At 43.0% G+C, this 7,920-nt stretch overlaps 1 protein-coding gene across 12 annotated transcripts in view; it reads left to right on the top strand.

The window, feature by feature from the left end:
• Nucleotides 1-3,068: 3,068 nt before the first annotated feature.
• The window catches only part of RPGRIP1 (RPGR interacting protein 1), a 104,188-nt gene continuing 99,336 nt past the window's right edge, over nt 3,069-7,920 (top strand). For 11 of the 12 annotated variants that reach the window (XM_019628737.1, XM_019628736.1, XM_019628738.1 and 8 more), the window contains exon 1: nt 3,069-3,152. The gene's annotated coding sequence lies outside the window, so the exon portion shown is untranslated. Of the gene's footprint in view, nt 3,153-4,485; nt 4,538-7,920 lie in introns of all 12 variants that reach the window. The other variant, XM_019628729.1, reaches the window with a different exon arrangement.

Raw genomic sequence — 7,920 nt, 5'->3', positions numbered from 1 at the left:
ACCGTATTTGCCGGCGTATAAGACGATTTTTTGGCCCTGAAAAATATGCCTCCAAGTGGGGGGTCGTCTTATACGCCAGGTACACTTCAGATAGACTGCCCATAGTGCTTGCCCCGTGCCATAGTGGCCTCCCGATGCCCGCCCACTTCATTCCACATACCGTTCAGGCATCAGCAGCGCTGCTGGGTGTATGCTCGGCTGTTATGCGATTTTACCACACTCGCAAAATCGCACACAGCCGACCATATAACAAACTCTGTATTTTGAGTGGAAATGTTAGGGGGTCGTCTTATACGCCCAGTCGTCTTATACGCCGGCAAATACGGTATATCAAGTCCTATTATTGCATATTTACATCCCAATATTTGGTTTGGAAACTAATCAGTGAAATGGGAGATATACGCGGTCTGACAATTTCACGAACTTGCTGCACCGATGTTACTAACATTTTTTTATATCAGAGGGATTATTCATTATGATTCTGTACCAATTAGACAAATAGTTAACCAAGTTTACTATTTGGAAGTGCTGAAAGGCTGCGTGACAAAGTTAGATGACCTGAACTTTTGGCCAACAATTCATGGCTCTTGCATGACAACAATGCACCAGCTCACGGCACTCTCTGTGAGGGAGTTTTTAGTCAGTAAACAAATAACTGCATTGAAACACCCTCCCTACTCACCTGATCTGCCCCCCCTCCAATGACTTCTTTTTTTACCCAAAGATAAAGGAAATATTGAAAAGAAGACATTTTGATGACATTCAGGACATCAAGGGTAATACGATGACAGCTCTGATGGCCATTCCAGAAAAAGAGTTCCAAAATTGCTTTGAAGGATGGACTAGGTGCTGGCATTGGTGCATAGCTTCCTAAGGGGAGTACTTCTGTTACCAGCCGAGAGGCCTCCCAAAGAATTTTAAGTTTTCTTTCCTATAGAAATGTTAAGTATAGAAATGTTAAGTCTCCTCCCTAGTTTCTTAGTTCCTTAGCTCTTGGCTTTGATTACTTTTCTAACTAATTTGTAAATCCTAGACTAAAGATTGCTCCTACCCTGAATCCTAGAATTCTCCCATCCCCCTGCTTCTTGATTGCTTTGTAAATCAGTTTCTGAATCCTGAACAATAGAAGTCTCCCACTCCTGCTTCAGATAATTACTTGTGGGCCTGTAACTTCCTAATATCCCCCCAGGCCAGTAAGCTAAATGCCAAACCCATTCTGGGCCCAGACAACTGACACCACCTGAGTAACAGGCTGAATGGCCACAGGCTTCATGAGAGCTAACAGATTTATTAATTAAAATCTATTTTTCCTCATTCAGGGACTTTGGGGTACAGAGGATACCCCAACAAGATTGCTGGTCACAACCAAAGAAGCCAACGCGGTCTTCCAGGCGGAGCTCGAGACAACCTTCCTCTCATCTGAGATCAGCTAGGGCGAGAATTCCGTGAACCCCTAGTAGGCAGGGACAGCTCTATGCCCCTGCCCAGCAGGAAGCAGGTACAGAAGAAGAGACCTCCTGCCTCTCAACTTCCCATAGAGATTTTATGGGGATCACGTCTCTCAAGGGAAAACTAGGCAGGCAGTTAGAGGCAGGCATTGGGTCTCTGCATTCCTGCACGTCCCACAAAGTGCACCGCCCCATGACATCCCCTCTACACCCAAAGCTCCTCATTGTATTGTAATTATCTATCCCTGTGGGAAAACAAATGGGCGCAACTAGATCAGACCAGTCACTTGCACCTGCACAGTACAGCCTGTCAATCACAGGTGCCAATCAAGTGGTCCCACATCCTTAGGGGAACAGCCCATTTCTAGAGAAGGGATAAAAACCCCAAGTCCTGGAAAGTTCGGACCCTTTTTTCCCTTTTTGGACACGCTGATCTTTTGACCGCTTCTTCCTTTTTGAGCCTGGCCTTTGCACATGGCCTGCTCCAAACTCTTTGGAATGTAATTTCTCTTCTAATAATGGGCCCTTGAGCCATTCTCTACTGTTCGGGCCTACTTCTGCTTTTTTGAAATGTACTATCTTTTCAAATAAACTACTTTTTCAGTGCTTTACTCTGGCATCTCATTCAATTCCTTGCTCAAGTTGCCAAGGACCTGGATTTCACACCGAAAAAGTCCCACTTTCTGACAACACTTCAAAGGTGACTGTAGTGATATTCAGCAATGAGGTATTTAGCATTTTTTCTAGGATGAGTTAGGAAACTTAATTGTCAGACCTCGTTCATTCTTTTACTTGACGGTTCTGGCACATGTGGGTTGTGTAGGCCCACTGATCCCACCAATGTAGCAGGGCTTGTTGCCTTCAAAGAGATCTCAGGGGCCGGCCAAGTGGATCAGTTGGTTAAGCGTTGGCTTGGGAACGTGAGCTTTGAGCAGCAGGGCCACCAGTTCGGTTCCCACATGGGCCAGTGACTCTACAGCTAAGATTGTGAACAACAGCTCGACCTGGAGCGGGGCTGCCGTGAGTGGCTGGCAATGGTGTAGGCTGCAGCCCCTGCTGCTGTGGGCTGCCATGAGCTACCATGAGTGGCTGTCAGCCAGCGAAACTGCCATGAGCCGCCGTGAGCCATTGTGAGCAGCTGTCCAATGGCCAGCGACCTATCTGCCTCAGCCGGGAAGAACGCAATGATCACAATACCAACTGGGCCAGTAAAGCAGAGTCCTCCAAAACTAGACTGAAGAACAAAAAGGACAGCAACTTGTCTGTTCCCCTTCCCGGATTCCCCAATGCTGTTCCCCTCCCCCAATTCCCCAATACAATCTTAAAAAAAAAAAGAGAGAGATCTCAGGGCTCCAGAAAATCTCTTGTTGTTGCCCTTCAGGGAGAGGTTTAAAAAGCATTCTCCCAACACCAACACATTTCTATCAATCTCAAATCAAAGAAATATGTTTTTAGTTTTAGTTGAGAAGTTGGTATGTTAAGGAATCTTTTAGCTGCTCTTTTTCCAACTACAACATGCATAGAGAAAAAGCACAGCTTTCAAGCTCTGATCTACAAAGAGTTAACATCTTAGGAGCTAAACAGAACTGCCTGTATTAACTGCTCTCTTAACAAGCCGGGCAGACAAGAGGATTCTAGAGTACCAGAGGACATCACAGAAGTCAGAGAAAAGAATTAGCAAGAACTCTGGAGGAAGCAAAAACTGTAAGTTTATATCTAATACATATTCCTAGTCTCCAATTTCTCTTCATGGGGTGTTTTTGAGAAGACTGAAACAAGTTTATTCATTTTGTATTATACCAGCAGTCTCTCAGGCATTAGGCACATCACTAGATCATCTTGAGTCCTGTCACCCTCTTCACTCCATCCCACATCCAACTAATTGTCAATTCTTTTGTATACAAGTGAACACTTTGCTCAACATTGCTCAAGCAGTAGTTCGCCATAATCAGAAGTGCCTGGATGCTGATTGTAACCACTTTGAGCACCTCTTGTAATCGCAGAAGTCAAATGTGACTTGTATTCATCTTTTGTTATTGGGATATATTTAGTATTACAATTTTAATACAGTTTTCCTTTCTTAAAATGTGTATTCATTTTTTGGCACTCTCTGTAGGGTGCCTCTGTATGTAAATTGCTGGCCATGTGGACAGAACGAATAAAACTCCTCTATCTTAAATGCAAGGTCTTCCAAAACATGCTTCCTTTCACTTAAATTCTCACAACTCTCTTTCTCAAATCTGTCATGCCTCCCTGCTGTTGTGCAAGACCACCCTGCTCTTTGCTCGTCCCTGACTCTATTCAGATTATCCTCTTTGTATCTCCACCTGCCAAAATCCCTCCCAGACTCCAACAGCTCTCCCTCCATAAAGCTTCATCTGATCCTTCAAGTGATTGTGAATTTCAGCCTTCCTTTTCACTCTCATTTTGCTTTGTTCTCTGATTGATTTTTTTATATTTTACCTTAGAGTTAAACGTGTGTTTTCTCATTTCCCATCTTAATTAATCACTTCCTAAGAGCAAGGGTTCTATTTTTCTTTTCCTGCAGCAAGTGAACAAAATGGGCACACAGTAATATTTGTCAGTAAGTTCTGTCCAAATTCCAGGAGTTCCTATCATCTTTTATGAACATTCGTACAATTGACACTGTAATTACAGAGCCTACACTTTTCTCTTCAGCTCTGCTCCAAGTTTCTTTCTCTGTGCTTAATTTCATTTGCTTCTATCCTCTCACATAAAATCAGTTCTTTCTGAGTTCCCTACCTCACTGGAAAACTTTTTTTTTTTTAAGATTTTATTGGGAATTTGGGGGCGGGATACAGCATTGGGGAATCAGGGGAGGGGGAACAGACAAGTTGCTGTTCTTTTGTTCTTCAGTCTAGTTGTAGAGGATGTCGCTTCACTGGCCCATGTTGGTATTATCATTGCACTCTTCCCAGGTGAGGCAGTTAAAACAACACTAAGCAGAGTGGTTAATAACTTGTCCATGGTCACACAGCCAAGGAAGAATGTGAATCCATGTCTTTCTTATTCCTAGGCTCTTGATCACAACCACTATTTAAATTCATCCTCTTCAAATTTAATCAGAGGTGAGTATAAAATCAGTATAAGAATAATTGCTGGTGGGGCCAGCCGAGTGGCTCAGTTGGTTAAGAGCTCACGCAAGAGTGCGAGCTCTGAGCAGCAGCGATTCGATGCCTGGCCTGAGCTGAGTTGCTGCTGAGCTGTCAACGGGTTGCAGGATGGCTCAGTTAAAAAAAAAAAGAATAATTGCTGGTGTCATCAAGCTGGCTTTATGCACCCATCACTAGTAAAGTGTTATTCTTTTTTTTTTTTTTTAAGATTTTATTGGGGAATTAGGGGAGGGGAACAGTGTTGGGGAATCGGGGAAGGGAAACAGACAAGTTGTGCTTTGGTTCTTCAGTCTAGTTGTGGAGGACTTCGCTTCACTGGCCCACGTTGGTATTATCATTGCGCTCTTCCTGGGTGAGGCAGATTGGTCGCCGGCCACTGGATGGCCACTCACGGTGGCTCTTGGCAGCTCACACCAGCTGCCAGCCACTCATGGTAGCTTCATGGCAGCCCACTGCAGTCTCACTGCAGCCTACACCATCCCCGGCAACTCACAGCAGCCCAGGTCCAGGTCGAGCTGTTGTTCACCATCTTAGCTGTAGAGGGCGCAGTGTCACTGGCCCTCATATGGGATCAGAAGTGGGGCATGCTGCTCAGAGCTGGTGTCCCAAACCAGCTCTTAACCAACGCACCACTCGGCTGGCCCAAGTGTTATTCTTTACTCATGCACCCTTGCCCCCAGTGCACTGCAATTCTGAATATCACTGCAAGGGAATTCTTTAATTCTTTCATTCCCTTGAGTTAAAATGATTGGTAAGCCCTCCAACTTTACATCTACTCTCCACTTCTTTTTTTCCTGAGAGATTAAGTCTGGCCACTTCATTGGATTTTGGATGTTCCTTTATCACACCTTCACTGAGTTTCCTGAGTTTTCTTTTCTGACATGCTGATAACCTCCATTTTATTCTTAGAGCTTCTTTGACTTCAGTTTTAGTGGTACGTACTTTTCAGTTGCTCAACAGTGCTATACAGCTTTGGTGGTGTATTTTGGAATGGTCATAACCAAAACAATCTTCTCTGGACCCAGATATTAAAGAACCACAGCATCTCTTCTTTCACTATAGCTCCATGTTTGCAAATGGCTTCAGGTCCAGAAGGCCAGGCCTGTGATGCAGTCACTTCTCCTTTCCCTTCCATATTACTTCTCTATAGAAGGAGGTTGGGAAGATGCAGTATCTTAGCCAACCTGCAAATGCTTAAAGGTGATTTACTTTAAAACAAAATAGTTTCCTTGGTTGTTTCTATTCTGTTCTAATCCAAGGACTATTGTCTAACATGTGAAAGTACATAAACTTTTGGGTGATTGTTGAGCTTCTTTAAAATAGGCATGCTATAAAATCTGTATAGACCCATTTAAAATGATGTCATTGGAAAAATGTTCCCTACTTTGGTTTAAAAAAAATTAAACATTACAGAACAGAATATGAATGACCCAATTCAAGTTAAATTGTCTGGAAAGTAGATCAACAAAAGGTTAATGTTCTCTCCCAGTGATAGAATTTCTCTATCATGCTTTTAATTTTCTTATTTATATTTCTCTGTTTGTTCAAAACAAGCTTGGGAACAAGCTTCTTCAGTTGACAAGTCAAGCTAGCTTCGGCAAAAAGGGGGAATTTGTTCAATAGAACACAGGACTCTCCTATAGAACTTAAGGACAAGAACAGAGACAGGCTTTGGAAAAGACTGAAATCAAAAACAGAAAGCTTTCAGGACCTTTTGACTCATCTCAGTCATTCTCTCTTGATTTGTTTATTCATTCATCTATTCATGTATTCAATATATATTTATTAGGTGCCTAACATGTTCCAGGAGCTGTTCAGGTACTAGGAAAAAGAGATAAACAATATAAACCAATTTTCTGCCTCCAATGTCCTTATATTTTACCGAGAGGAGACGGACAATAAACCAGTGTAAATAGATTAAGGTAGTTTCTGAGTATGGTAAGTGTTACAAAGGAAATAAACTGGGCCATATGACGGTAAAACTGAGGAAGTGCTCATTTTAGTTATGAAGGTCAGAGAAAGTCCTCTTGACAGAAGAAAATATGTGAGAGACTAAATCAGCTCTGTAAAGAGCAAGGAAAGAGCATTCCAGGGAAGTACAAAGCCCCAAGGCAAAAAGGAGCTTGATAACAGGGGAGCAGAGAAGAGGCCAGGGGCCATGGCGTGTTGTGAGCTATAGGAGGAAAGGTACCAGGTGTGATCTGAGGAATAGGGGAAGGGCAGATCTTGGAGGGCTTTGTAGGCCATGGTAAGGAATTTAGATTTTATATTAAATGTGAAGGAAAGCCATTGGAGAATTTTAAGCAGGATATGCTATGCCCTAGTTGTTTTATGAAGGTCACTCTGGATATTTCAGGGAGCATTGACGGGAGGGGGATAGGAAGAGGAAAACGGGAGAGCATTAGGAAAAGATGATAGTTGTGGTAAGAAACACAGGTGCCTTAAATTACATATTATAGTAGCTGTGGAGACAGGGTGATATTTTTCGGGAAGTACCTGGAGGATTTGGTAATGGATGACGGAAAAGGAGGAATCAATTGGGAACTGATATGACAGTAATGCCATTTATGGAGATAGAGAAAGCAGGGGATATCACATTTGAGAGAGAAATCAAAATTCCCATGTGAGACAGGTGAGTTTGAGATACCTAGTAGTCATGCAAGTGGAAATGTTTAAAAGACAGGAAGATGTACAAATCTGAAGGTCAGGGCTGCAGATAAAAATTTGGGAAGCAACAGCATATATACGCAGAATGTAAAGCCAGGAGGCAAGATACTATAATCCAGGAAAAGAGTGTTGACCAAAGTGGGAGGGGACTCTACAGATAGGATTTCCCCAGTTATTCAGGCTACAAAGTTGAATATGACCATTCCAGAACTCCCAAGTTTACATAATATTATAGTTCTAGCCATACACAGAGGCTAATTTAGCTCTCTTAGTCCCATTTCCAGCCTCATGGGAAAGAGAATCTGAATGTCCCAGCTCAGGTCAGTTTGTCTCCCCCTCATCCAATGAACAATGACTGTGGGGACTGTATCATAGATTATAAACTGGTGACTGGGGGCTCAGTCCCTGTAAGTGGAGTGGGGAGGGATGGGTCAGGGGTTCATTTCCCAGGGAGAGGGGATGGTCATTGGCTTCCAGGCTGAGGAGACACTTACAAAATGATCCAAAATGATATGCGTCATTCTATAACCAGAAAAAAACTGATTTCATTTTTTTTTTTTAAGATTTTTTTTTTTAATTGGGGAATTGGGGGAATGGGAACAGTGCTGGGGAATTGGGGAAAGGGGAACAGACAAGTTGCTGTCGTTTTGTTCTTCAATCTAGTTGTGGAG

This window comes from Hipposideros armiger, unplaced genomic scaffold (genome assembly GCF_001890085.2).
Source record: "Hipposideros armiger isolate ML-2016 unplaced genomic scaffold, ASM189008v1 scaffold_807, whole genome shotgun sequence".
Classification (NCBI taxonomy): domain Eukaryota; kingdom Metazoa; phylum Chordata; class Mammalia; order Chiroptera; family Hipposideridae; genus Hipposideros; species Hipposideros armiger.
The sequence above is the reverse complement of the archived record's forward strand: the minus strand, read 5'-3'. Positions and strand labels throughout refer to the sequence as shown.